This window comes from Macaca mulatta, chromosome 20 (assembly GCF_049350105.2).
Source record: "Macaca mulatta isolate MMU2019108-1 chromosome 20, T2T-MMU8v2.0, whole genome shotgun sequence".
Taxonomy (NCBI): domain Eukaryota; kingdom Metazoa; phylum Chordata; class Mammalia; order Primates; family Cercopithecidae; genus Macaca; species Macaca mulatta.
In genome coordinates this window covers 8998084-9012643 of record NC_133425.1, presented here as the reverse complement: position 1 = coordinate 9012643, position 14560 = coordinate 8998084, and the positions used below count along the sequence as shown (strand labels likewise).

Sequence of the window (14560 nt, the reverse complement as noted above, 5' to 3'; positions counted from 1 at the left end):
GTCACCCAGGGGGTGAGCACAGTACCCAACAGTTTGTCTTCCATCCCTCCCTCCCTGCTGTAGCAGTCCCAACTGTCTGTTACTGCTATCTATATTTCTGTGAGTATTCAATGCTCAACTGCTATTTACCACTGAGAACAAGTGGTATTCGGTTTTCTGTTGGATTAATTCACATGGCCACTAGTTGCATCTATGTTGCAAAGGACATGATTTTGTTCTGTTCTTATGGCTGCATAGTATTCCATGCCATGCGTGGACCATGTTTTCTTAATCCAGTCCACTGTTGGGCACCTAGGTTGATTCCAAGTGTTGGCTATTATGAGTAGTAGTACAGCAACTCTGTTCTGATTCTTCCCAAGGTGGATGACCCTGCAGATCACTGAAATACCTCTTAAATGCATACCAAGGGTTTTGTTTTAGGTACAATTTATATGCAGTGAAACACAATCTGTCAGGCAGATGAGCTAGATTTGAGAAATTTCATGTATCTGTATAACCCACATGCCTAGAAAGATAAAATGCTCACCCTCATAGAAAGGGCCCCTCATTTTACCTTCCTAGTAAATCCCCAACACCTGCGATCCCATACTCCAAAGACTCCATTGACCTGATTTCCATCACTATTAGGTTTTCCTGCTTTCAATTTTTAATATAAACGAAATCATACAGAATGTACTCCTTGGTGTCTGCCTTCCTTTAATATTAATCATACACGGTACAAAAACTTTAATTTTTTAGTAGAGTTGACCAGGTCTTCTATGTAACTCAAATTGGTATTGAACTCCTGACCTCGAGCCATCCTCCTACCTTGTCTTCCCAAACTTTTGGGAATACAGGCGTGAGCTACTGTGCCCAGCCCTTGTCTTTTTATTGCTGAGTGTTCAATTGTAGGTAGAATTGCATTATAGTGAACCATTGTTGATCGGCTATTTGAAATTTTGTATTTTGAATAAAACTATGTACAACATGGGCTGAATGTTTGTGTCCCTCAAACTCATGCGTTGAAGCCCTAATCCAGTGTGGTGGAAGTGTGGCCTTTGGGAAGAGATGAGGTTTAGAATAATGAGGTCTTGAGAGATGGTGTCCTCATGATAGGATTAACTCGTTTCTAAGAGAAGACGGATCTCTCTGGTCTGACCTTCCTTCCTCAGAAATACTAGGCAAATGTCTTGGAAGACGTCTTGTAGACATGACTGTGAGATACTTGAAAGCTTTCTAAAGCACATCAGGACAGTTATCAGGATTGGTTTGCTAACGATCTTCAGCCGGAGGCATAAAAAACTGGAACCGTCTCCTAACCATTCCAACTACAAGTTTCCTGGAAGTTTAGAGCTTAGCTGTTTTAATGAGTCAAATGGTCAGTCCCCATCACCTACAATCCCATACTCTAAAGACGCCATTGACCTGATGAGAACTGTTCCATGAGTCAAAATGGTACCTAAAGGACATGTGCTGCTCTGTTCCTTCTCTTGTTCTTGCCTTGGAAATTTCAGCGCTGCTCTGTCTGAAAAAAGATTCTGGTTCACGTGGTCCCCTAAGCACATGAGCTAAATCAAGTCTTTGGCTCCTATCTGAGTCACTTAGACTATTTTTTTCTTAGAATTGTTCAAAGTTAAATTGAACAATGTTAGAGGTTTATTATGTAAGCAAAGTAAAGCCAGGTATATGGGTAAAAAGACTTTGGAACTTCAGGGAGTTAGGTTATTTGGTACAGGTGACTCCTGAGATTCATGACAGAAGATGGCAGGAAAAGAATACGGTCAGATTATTGGAGGGTATGTTTACAATTTTGAAACTGTAGGTACTTGTTTTTAGAAATTCATTCTACAGTTTAGGACTAATAGATGTCATCCAGAAAAGCTTAGCATAAATGTTCATCTAGAAAACCTAATCTCAATGCCAAGTGCATTGGTTCATGCCTGTAATCCCAGCACTTTGGGAGGCTGAGGTGGGCAGATCACCTAAGGTCAAGAGTTCGATACCAGACTGACCAATATGGCGAAACTCCCGTCTCTACTAAAAATCCAAAATTAGTCGGGCGTGGTGGCGCATGCCTATAATCCCATCTACTTGGGAGGCTGAGGTGAGAGAATTGCTCCAACCCAGGAGGCAGAAGTTTAAGTGAGCCAAGATCTCACCATTGTACTCCAGCCTGGGCAACAAGAGTGAAACTCCATTTCAAAAAAAGAAAACCTAATCTGAAATTCTACTTACTTTCATATTTTTGATTCTTAAAGTAGACTTGAAAACTATATCAAGCGTGATGGGTTAATACTGAGTGTCAACTTGATTGGATTGAAGGATGCAAAGTATTGATCCCTGGGTGTGTCTGAGGGTGTTGCTAAAGGAGATTAACATTTGAGTCAGTGGACTGGGAGAGAGGTAGACCCACTCTCAATCTCGGTGGGCACCATCTAATCAACTGCCACTGTGGCTAGGATGAAAGGCAGAAGAACATGAAAGGACTGGACTTGCTGAGTCTTCCAGCCTTTGTTTTACTCTTGTGCTGGACGCTTCCTGTCATCAAACATTACACTCCAGGTTCTTCAGCTTTTGGACTCTTGGACTTATAACAGTGATTTGCTAGGGGCTCTCAGGCCTTTGGCCACAGACTGAAGACCGCACTTTTGAGGTTTTGGCACTCGGACTGATCCACCACTGGCTTCCTTGCTCTTCAACTTGCAGATGGCCTATCGTGGGACTTTACCTTGTGAATGTGAGTCAATTCTCCTTAATAAACTCCCTTTCATATACACATGTAGTGTATTAGTTCTGTCCCTCTAGAGAAAACTAATACATCAAGAAATTGGAAACAGAACCAAATATCTGGCATGTTTGACTTCTAGAATATGGTAATTGATTTGACTTTAAAAGTCTCACAAATTTAAGTTGAGCTTTAGTCTGAGTATATCCACTGCACGTGAGATTCTCCTCTGGCATAACACACACTTTTGGGTTTTATTTGTGTATCAGAAAAGAATATAATACCTTTGAGCAATTTGGGAGAGTTTATAAAATTTGTGCTGATCATTCTAAACTCTGGCCCAGTGTCTTAGTTTCACAGAGTTCTGAGAAATGATGTGAGCTGCCCGAAGACTTCTTATCCCTTCTGATAACAATGGTTAAAGCGCTCAACGTAGTTTGTCAAGCATGACTTAATTTTCTTTACGGGTGAGTCTTGCTTCTCGAAACAACCTTAGGAGGTGGTAGGTGTCATTACTATCCCCCCTTTGCAGATATGCAAACTGCATGTTGGTGGCAGATCAGATATGGTGACGTTACTAAACTTAATCACACAGCAACTCAGCAGCAAGTTGTTTGACTTGGTTTTCAGCTAAGCAGAGAAGCCCAGAAAACGCATCAATGAGTTTTAAGTGTTCAACGGGACACGTGAAAGCCACACACAAGGCGTGCATAACTCAAGTTATGTGGTTTTTCTGTCCCCACACCCACCGACCCAGCCCACACTGTTTCAGATACTCTGATCCCGAAGCAGAGGCATGGATTTCATTACACTGGTTCTAAACGGCCTCAGGCTTCAATGAAGTCTTTTTTTTTTTCCAGCTACAATTTTCAGCAATAGTGTAACTTTTTTCTGTCGATTTTTTTTTTCTATTACATGTGGAAATTTGTCTATAGAAAAACATTGTCCAAGTGGAGAGTCATACCAGGGAACCAGAAAAAAAACGAATGAGCCTAGATAACTCTTCAACCCGCCGGCTCTCCCTTCTGAAGTCGAGAATGCCAAGCTGTCTCCTTTCTGTTGGAGATACTCCCCCACCCTGAATTTATCAGGCTGTGGAAAAACACCTGGAGCGAAAATAATCATGACAGCAATAACAACAATAGGTTTTATTGTACCCTAGGTGTGTGTGAAGCATAGTGCTAAGAACTTTATTTATTGTACCATTTAATTCTCTCCATAGCCTGTGGGGGTTTCATAGTCTTATCCCATTTTATCATCGGAACAAACAGGTTTCTACATGGGAAGTGCATCCCCAGGGTCATCCAGAAATGTGGGGAGAGGGCCGGGATTTGATACTTGGTCAGTGGGCCTGAAAAGCAAGTACCTTGAATTCAGATAAGATTACACATCCAGTTGATATGGTTTGGATTTGTGTCCCTGCCCATATCGCATCTCAAATTGTAACCCCCAGTGCTGGGGGAGGTGACTGGATCATGGGGGCAGACTTCCTGCTTGCTATTATTTTGAGACAGGGTCTCTATTGCCCAGGCTGGAGTGCAGTGTTGCAATCTTGGCTCACTGCAACCTTGAACTCCCGGATGCAAGCGATTCTCCTGCCTCAGTTTGCCAAGTAGCTGGGATTAGAGGTGCCCATGACCGTGTCTCTTAATAGAGATGGGGTTTCGCCATGTTGTCCAGGCTGGTCTGGAACTCCTGACCTCAGGTGAACCGTCCACCTCAGCCTCCCAAAGTGCTGGGATTTAGAATTGTGAGCCATCTTGCCCAGTTGTTCTCCCTTGCTGTGCTTGTGATTGTAAGTTCTCATGCGATCTGGTTTTTTAAGTGTGTAGCATGTTCTCAGTCTGTCTTCCTCCTGCTCCCACCATGGAGGACGTGCCTGCTTCCCTTTTGCTTTATGCCATGATTTGTGGGTTCCGCCCCAGCCATGCTCCCTGAACAGCCTGTGGAACCATGTGAGTCACTTAAACATCTCAATTACCCAGTCTCAGGTTCTTTATAGGAGTGTGAGAACCAACTAATATACCAGTTACCACCCATGAGGTATTATGAAAACAATAAGCATTTATGGGAAATAGATGAAAGCTTCCTATTCAGACATTTGCATAGTGTTCTGGTCTTTATTTCAAGAGTCTTTTTCATCCATCAATGGCCATGCCAGTTTACACATGAAATTCCTACTTGTGGGGTCTCCACCAGTGCAAACAGATACACACAAGGAACTCTATTGCCTATCTTGAAATAGAAGGAACAAATGGGAACAGAAGCTTAAATTGGAGAGAAACTTGTCTTTTCTTGGTGTGTCTATCCTGCCAGATCTTTGTGCAACCACCTGGGCCTGCTTCTATCACAAGGTACGAAACTGCCAAGTGGAGCCTTGTTGAGAACAGTAATTTTTTCCACCTGCTTATGATGGCACTTAGGCATGACTTCTTGAGAAGCACTTTCAATATGGCAGAGCACACTGACAGTAATATATGTGTGTGTGTGTGTATATATATATGTATATATAAATATATATATAAGTATATATAAATATATATATATATATATATTTAAAGTAGCCAATGGATATGTAACCCTAGAGATTGAAACTGACCACTGGCCTCGCTCCTATTGGAATGGGGAACCTCAGTGTCTGAGGCAGGTCTGTCTCTTGCATCCATCAGCAGCTAAATGGTGCTTTTTAGCCTGTAAACAGGGCTGGCTATATTACTTAATTCTCACCACAGTCTGACAAGTTATTTTCCCCATCTTTATTACAGAAGGAAACTTAGGTTGATGACTTCCAGAGTAAACCAGGGAGGTCCTGGAAAAAGCCAGGATTTACTACCTGATTCATCAGACTCCAAAATATCTGCTCTGAATCTACATATGCCTGTTGGGTCCCAGGTGAACTTGGCATACGTTGTTCCAGCAGATTTTAAATATGAAAAGATTGATTGAATATATATTTTCATTTTCAAATGGAGTGAACAATTATTCTAAGATCATACTTAGCCACTCCATGAAATTTTTAGAAAGCAGTATGTTTTTACATGAGTGAAGGTGGTATAACCATCAGATTCTATAAAAGGCCCCTGGGATGTTCTGGGAAAGCACATACCATTCTTATGAGCCCTATTGAGTTGGATAAGGTTCAGGATAGGGGCATGTGTTTATTCCACACTGTAGAACTTTTCAAAGATGAAATCATAGGTATACCCTACATGGGAACATCCCGTGCTTACCTGCCATCTGTCACTGTTAACATCAATGTGTTAACAGGTGTGTTTTTTGCATTATTGGTAGATCCTTGAACTTTAAGTGATATGACGAAAAGCATCCCCAACAGAAATGTGAGGGGAAATATTTAAGTTATAGTGGATGGAGAAGGGAGGGAGAGGTTGTGTTGGGCGCCGGGGGGGGGGGTGTTTAACCAAATCCTTTGATGGTTTGAGTGCCTCTGTATGAACACCAGTGTTTATACAAGAGGATTTCAGTATCTCATTAATTTTCACAACCCCGTGAATTATCCCCATTTTCTGATAAAACCGAAGGAAGTTTTGCATTTATAGCTATATAGCTAATATTTGCAGAGCTGGGATTCAAAGACCAGACATTATGACTCCAAAATCTCATGTGTTTGTAGACTTACTGATATTTCATTATTTAAAACTCAAACTACACTGACTGACTGACTGTATAATTGACATAAAGTGTACCCAAAGTGTGCAACTCAATGAGTTCTTACCTGAAATTACTGCCAAATCAAGATAGTGAACATATCCAGTACCCCGAGGGTATCCTTGTGTCCCTCCCTTGATTTCTCACCATTCAAACCCTGGCCTAAGGTCATCACTGCTGTTTTCTGTCTCCATAGTCTTAAATCTTGGTGACTCTTCTCCCATCCAATGACATTAATATATTTTTTTCTTCCGATGCATGTGTGAAAGGCTAATAAACATCCCAACGTTTAGCTCAATATCCTCCTGGGCCTATGAGCGGCCCTGAGGTGAGTGTCTTCCTTTGAATGCCCTCACTCCACACTTCTCTGCAGGGCACTTTCTCCTCTTGATGGTCTCTAAATCCCTAAGAGTAAAAATCCCCAGGCTTACAGGGCAGAGGAAAGAGTTAGCAAAATCTTCAAGAGCTGACCCTTCTACCAGGGGGAGGGAAGCACAGCTGTTTGGATGTGTTCCTGGAACCCACATGATGTACAGTACACAGTTTGCTAATAACTTAGCTCTCTGCTTACAAAAGGATTAAAAGAACATACACGTGACATGTCACTCCTTCCCCATAGTACCATCTCCCTATATTTCAGAGTTACGATTTCTCCGAAAGGGAAGCCGTCTTGGATGTAGCGAATTTAAACCGTTAGGCATTGGATTAGGCCCTGATTTAAAGTTCTAGTTTTAATATTAAAAAGATGAGTGTTACTTTTATATCGAGAAGCAATGTGTAAACAAATAAAAAATTCATTAGAGACAGGCTGCTATTGCTGAGATGAAAGTTTGATGTTACAGCTAGGCTTTCAAAAGCCTAAAACCCAGTCAGTGGGTCATTAGCTCAGCAGGCAGCCAAACTAAAAAAGAGCAATTTTGAGATGTGGGCAATGTCTGTGGTCTTCGTTTCTTCAAAGTTTCAAAAATTAACGTAAGTATTTCCCCCCCATCTGGGAAAATGCTAACAGATACCGTCATGGTTATGTTGAAAATTATATTTCAACTATGCTTCTGAGTCTTGTTTCTTCAACTTTACCACCTAATCACGTGCCACTAAGCACAGAAATTGAGAAGTTTGAGGGCATGAAATATTGTAGTTCACTCAGTTCACAGCTGGGAAGTAGTTTTCATTTTGTAAATGCCATCAAGTCTCAGGGCTGAAATTCAAGGTCATGGACTCTACAGCATGCATACACCTGTAGTTCTTATCTACTTAAGTTTGTTTGTTTTTTTTTTTTAACTTTTGGCAATGCAATATATTTCATGGCACACAATCTGTTGTGTGAAAAGGATGGAAACCTTGTTAATGACACTGATCCAAGCCTGACCAATCGGAGCACCCTACTCTCCTACCAGGCACATTGGTCTAAGGAGGAACAACCAGAATCCTTCTGCAGCGTATGCTAGGTCTTTGCTATACATGGTTCCAGCAAGGAAGAAAAAGCCATCTATTTAGCTAGGTTTTCTAAGTTGAAGCAACATAGGCTAGAGGCTGCCACATGGCAACTACCCCAGCAAATAGAGGCAGCCAATTTGAAAAAAAAGAAAAAGGACTAAACAAAGTGAAACAGAACTGAGAGATGAGAAAAGATCTGACAAAGTTGCATGTTTGTGAAATCGGGCATGTTTGAACTTGGTACCCAATACATCTCCAACACATTTGTTGCTGCTGTGAGCCAATTTGAGTTAGAGGTCTGTTTCTGCAACTGAATGAATCAAAACCAATATAATTCAAAAAGTCTTTCCTCTGATTAGTCTGAGCATAGGGTAAATACTGACCACTATAGGCAAATCATCCACTATCTTCTTTTTTTTTTTTTTTTTTTTTAGTACTTGAGCTTCTGCAACTCTTGGTGTCTCTTGCAGACTAGAAAGTACCTGTTATCAGACTGGGGTCATAGGATGGTAGAATGAGTATAAGACTTTGGACTAATTAGTGTCATTGAAAATGACAATTTCTCCTCTTTAAGGCTGAATAGTATTCCACTGTGTGTAAATCACATTTAAAAATCCATTAAGTTACAAGTGGACACAGATTATATCCACATCTTGACTATTATGAATAATGCTGTAATGGGTATGGGAGTGCAGCTATCTCTAACATTTAATCTCAATTCCTGTGTGTACATGTGTGTATATGTGTGTGTATATCCTTCCAGAAGTGTGACTGCTGGATCATAGGGTGATACGGTTTGGCTCTGTGCCACCTAGATCTCACCTTGAATTGTAATCCCCACATGTCGTGGGGGGTAACTGAATCATGGGGGCTGGTCTTTCCTGAGCTGTTGCTGTGAACAAGTCTCATGAGATCTGATGGTCTTATAAAGGGGAGTTCCCCTGTCGAAACTCTTGCCTGCCACCATGCAGGATATCTCTTGCTCTTCTGCCGTGATTGTGAGGCCTCCCCAGCCATGTGGAACTGAGTCAATTAAACCTCTTTCCTTTATCAGTAACCCAGTCTTGGATAGTTCTTTATTAGCAGAGTGAAGATGAGCTAATGTATATGGTTAACCCTATTTTTAGTTAGAGAAACCTCTATACTGTTTTCCAAAATGGCTGTGCCATTCCCACCAACAATATACAAAGGTTTTCACTACATCCTAGCCAACACCTGTTACCTTTTGTCTTGATGGCCATTCTAACAGGTATAAGGCGATATCTCATGGTTTTAATTTGGATTTGCCTGATTAACGATGGTGAGCATTTAAAAAATGTTTTTTACATGTCTTTTGAGAATATTTAGGTTCTTTGCCCATTTATTCATATTTGTGTTCTTATTGAATGGTTTGTGTTTCTTGCATATTTTGGATATGATCTCCTTATCTGATGTATGATTCGCAAATATTTTTTCCCTATCTGTGTGTTACCTCTTCATTCTGATCTTAAGTGAAATAAGCGGGGCATATAAATGAGAATATTGGATGATCTCACCGGAGGCTGGGGATATGAGTTGGTGCGGCCAAGGGAAATGGTCAAAAGGTACGTTTCTGTTCCTTACAGGTGGATTGAGTTCTGACCTTTTTCACATCAAGGTGAACGTAGTTAATGATGTATTATACCTCAATTGTTAAAGGAATGGATTTTAAATGTCCTTACCAAAAAGAAATAAGCATGTGAGGTGATGTGTTAGCCTGACTTGCTAATTCTGCAATGTATACATGTATCAAGGTATCACATTGTATCCCATAAATAAATCCATTTATGTCATTTAAAAATAAAATTCAGCACTTGTATGTTTTAACATGTGGACAGACAGGCTCAAAAAATCCTCTTGCAACCCAGAACTCATTGGTCAGTATGAGTCTTGATACATGTAAGAAGGGATTTGGGAGGCCGTGCTGGATGAATCAAGAGGTGAGTAGTTTGAGACCAACCTGAACAACATGGTGAAACCCCGTCTCTACTAAAAATACAAAAATTAGCTGGGCGTGGTGGTGGGTGCCTGTAATCCCAGCTACTCAGGAGACTGAGACAAGAGAATCGCTTGAACCCAGGAGGTGAGGGTTGTAGTGAGCTGAGATTGTGCCACTGCACTCCAGCTTGGGTGACAGAGGGAGACTGTTTCAAAAAAAATAAGACAGCTGATGGGGGGGAGCATTGATAACCATAAAGGTTGGTTCCAGGCTGGGGACATTAACACATGCCTGGAATCCCTGCAATTTGGGGGCCGAGTTGGGAGGATTGCTTGAAGTCAGGAGTTAAAGACCAGCCTGGATAAGGATATAACAATACCCCATCTCCACAGAAATGTAAAAATTGGCTGAGTTTGGGGGCATGCACCAATAGTTGTAGCTACTTGGGAAGGAGAGGCTGAGGCAGGAGGCTTCAGTCCAGGGGTTGGAGGCTGCAGTGAACTCGGACGGCACCACCGTACTCTCCAGCCTGGGCAACAGAGTAAGACCCTGTCTTTCGATTTAAAATTCGTTCTAGGGTTGTAGAATAGATAAAAAGCTATAGGACATAAGGGGAATCCCAGCTATATTTTGTATTCCAATTTCATATTGACATGCTGTATCAAGATTGCTTTTTTGTTTTAAAGGCTATGTTGAGAACATGTCTGGAGTTAAAGGTATTAGAATATTCAACAGATCTTTATTAGCATGATAGCTTAGGAATGAATGACTTGAACTCATTCACATTTAGAGAGGTTGTCAAATTGAGAACTGGGCAGAGCCACCTACTCTAAAAATGACCCTAAAGTAAATTGGTTGAAGAAATTAGATCCCAAAGATTCTTAGTGAATTTTGAAGTCTTCATCAGTATATCCATATTAAAGGGAGATGAAGTGTAGGCTAACAGGACAACTGAATTTAAGCATCAGTCTTTTTTTTTTTTTCTTTTTTAAAAACTTTTTAGATTCAGAGGGTACACATGTGGATTTTGTTACAAGGGTATATTGTATGATGCTGAGGTTTAGAGTAAGATGGAACCCATCACCCAGGTAGTGAGCCATAATATCCAATAGATGGTTTTCAACACCTGCCCCTTTCCATTATATTTCTATCAATTCTTTCACCATCTTATGTCACTTAGTTTCTCATTTCTTACTACTCCAGTCCAATTTTAACTACTGCGTGTATGTCTCTTCCAGGACCAAGTCACTGATTATTATGTTAGCTCTTTTGGCGTAGTGTGCAAACTTCTTATGCCCATCTTTTCTACAAAAAGTAGTGCATTGTATTTAACTTTCAAATCCATTTCAATATATTTGTCTATGCCTTAATATTTCTAGCTCCAATTCCACTTCTCAATTTTTCAAAAGTTAAGCATCAGTCTTTTTAAAAAGGGCTAACTTGCCAGAGCTTTGTAGCTCTTCTTGGTGGCTAGACCCAGAAGAGAACGTTAACAATCACTGCAATGTGGCTCTCGGGAAGCCACATCCCTAGGAGAAAGGGGAGAAAACCACATGAACAGATCACCCCATGGGACAACAGAATCTGAACAGCAGCCCTTGAGCCCCAGAGCCCCAGATTTTTACTCTTAGTCCACCCCAATGAGAAGGAACCGGAAAAGCAATTCTGGTAAAATATGACAAACCAAGGTTCTTTAATATCCACAAAAGCTCACCAGCAATACATCCAAATCACGAAGAATTCTCTGAATTGCCAGAAAAAACAATTCAGAAGGTCAATGACTAAGCTACTCAAGGAGGCACCAGAGAAAGGTGAAGTCCAACTTAAATTTTAAAAAATACAGTATTAAAAGGGCTAACTTGAAGATAAATCTTTGGAAGATAAAATCAACTCCAGCTTTTTAGAGGAACTAAGGTGACCTTGATGGACGGTGGAAGGAATCACGACATCCAATTCCTTTTAAATAAAAATTTGACGAGTATAGACTTTGGAATGCTTCAGACTGGGTTCAAACCCTGGATTTTTTTAGCTAACAACTTCGGGAGACTGTCTATCGGCAGCATGAGAACAGACCAATACATAACAGACACTGGTAATTTATAAACAAAAAGCTTTTAATGGCCTCACAGTTACACATGGCTGGGGAGAGACCCCACAATCATGGCAGATGGTCTTACCTGAAGGCAGGCAAGAGGGAACTTGGCCAGGGAAAACCACCCTTTATAAAACCATCAGCTCTCATGAGATGTATTCATCATCGCAAGAACACAGGAAAGACCTGCCCCCATGATTCAACCACCTCCTACCAGGTCCCTCTAATGACATGTGGGAATTGTGGGAGCTATGATTCCAGATGAGATTTGGGTGGGGGCACAGACAAACCATATCAGCATTGCTTTCCCTTCTTGAGCTTTGGCTTCCTCATATATAAAATGAGGATGGAATAGTAACAGACTCGGGCTTCCCAGACCCACTCTGATCAAATTAAATCCTTATGAGTGAAGTTTAGGGCAGGGGTGTTTTATAAAAGCATTTCATGTGATTCTGATGTGTGGCCAGGTTTGGGAACCTCTTGAATAGATCTAAAGCATTCTATCTCAAATTTTAGGCTGTATGCCATGCAAATCACCTAGACTTTGAGCACTAGCAACCCAAATTGCCAGGGTCTGAAAAGGGACTCAGATCTGCCTTGTGAGCAGGCTCTCCAGGTGCTTCTGATGTAGGCAACCCATGGACCACATTTAGAGGGGAGGAAAAAAAATGCCTTCAGCTCTTTCATCTTTGATGTACTAAGAATCTGCTGGGGAAAGGTATCCAGTGGGCTGTATTGATTAGAAAGAGAATCTTCATTTTAAGCAGCAGAAAAAGTGTTGGTTTTCAGAAATAGAATTAAGTGAAAATGTATAGGTCAGCAGGACACTGTCCAGACAAACATAAGGGGGAAACAGACGGTAAAATGTGTTGCTTGGGACCTCTGATGAGGATGCCAAGAGCACGGTGTCTGACTGTAGATCTGACGGCCCATGGAAGTCTCAATTGCTTATGATTCTTGTTTCCTTTTAATGTCCACTCCCCATGAAAATTATAAGACAAGCCTTATAAGACAAGATGTTGGTTCTGAGAATAGGCTATGAAATCTGTGGCTTCCATCTTGTGGGCACTCTGGCTCTTTTTACTTGCTGAAGGAAGCTGGCATGTTGTGAGCTACCCTACAGATAGGCCTTCATGGCTGGGAACTGAGAAATGAAGGCCACTGGCTATAGTCAGAAAAAAAAAAAAACAAAAAAACCTCAGGCCCCAGTTCAGTCTGCAAGGACTTGAATCCTGCTAATAGCGTTGAAAGTAAGCTGGGAAATGGATCCTTTCCCATCCAACACTTTACATGATAGTGGCCCCCACCAACACTGATTGCAGCCTGTTGCAAAACCCTGAGCAACCTGGACCTGTGGCCCACAGAAACTACAAATGTTTTTTTTCTTTCTTTTTTTTTTTTTCTTTGAGACAGGGTCTTGCTCTATCGCTGAGGCTGGAATGCAGTGGGCGATCTTGGCTCACCGTAGCGTCAACCTGGACCTCCTGGATTTCACGTGTTCCTGTTTCAGCCTACTGAGTAGTAGCTGGGACTACAGGAGTGTACCATGGTGTTCAGCTATTTTTTTTTTTTTTTGACAGGATCTCCTGATGTTGCCTAGCCTGGTCTTGCACTCCTAGTCTCAAACGATCCTCTTGTCTTGGCTTTGGAAATCTTACAGGTGTGAGCCACTGTTCCCAACCATGTTTGTTATTTTAAGCTATTAAATTTGGAGGTAACGTGTTATGCTACAACAAATAACTTATGGAAAGACTTACATTTATTGTGACTCTAATGATCTGGCAGCTCACTAGGAAAGTCTTGGGAAAGCTATACCAGTGACAGTTTTGTGGGTCTTGGGGGACACTTCCAAAGCTTTGCTTTTAAGACCAAGCTTCTAATCTGGCTCCACCAATTTCGAGTAGCTGTGTAGCCTTCTCTCACTTCTGAGACCTGGTTTTCCTATCCAGAAAATAGAGATGGCCTTGTCTACCTTGAAAGTTGGGAATTGGTGATGAAGTGGTTCTTACCACAAAGACAGTAAAGCTTTTTATTTTGACATAAAGAAGCAGTTTTACAAGGTATGGTCGGCAGGATTTCTGCACCCTAGTGAACAAGCTCTGAGTAATCTCCTTGAGTATGGGAGGAGTCTGACTAGGATGCAATAGCACTACCTTGGTAGCAGTAATAGGTTACTTAGCATTTGACAGAGTTAATCTGAAGGGAGAGAATCCTGGGTGAGTCTGAACTAGTTAGAAGAAACTTTAAACGAATGTGAAGAAATTCAAAAAGCATACCTTTTTGCTCACCTGGAAGAAGGTGCAAATATCCACATAGTAAACTTTCTATGGAGCTGCCTGGAAAAGGAATCGCTGGGTGGCTTTTACGGGCTAAGAAGTCACCAGCTAACAACTAGCAAGGAAGGTGGGGACCTTAATCTTAACTCCATGAGGAACCAAACTTCGTCGACAACCTTGATGAAGCTAGGAAGGTGATCTCAAGCCTCGTGGGAATCAGCCATAGTCAGAACCTCAGTTGTAGCTGGGGAGATCCTGAGCACAGGGTCCATCTCTAATGCATACCTAGACTTCTTGACCCCCTAGAAATTGTAAGAACTCAAATGTGTGCTTCAAGTTACTAAGCACGCCTAATTTATTTTAAAGCAATAGACATTAATACTCAAGGTTACGATGGTTCACCTAATGGTATGTCAGGCACATTTGTA

At 41.4% G+C, this 14560-nt stretch overlaps 1 pseudogene; it reads left to right on the top strand.

Annotated features, from left to right (window-relative positions):
• The first annotated feature begins 9634 nt into the window (after positions 1-9634).
• LOC114674513 (small nucleolar RNA SNORA40) lies at positions 9635-9739 on the top strand (annotated as a pseudogene).
• Positions 9740-14560: the final 4821 nt, after the last annotated feature.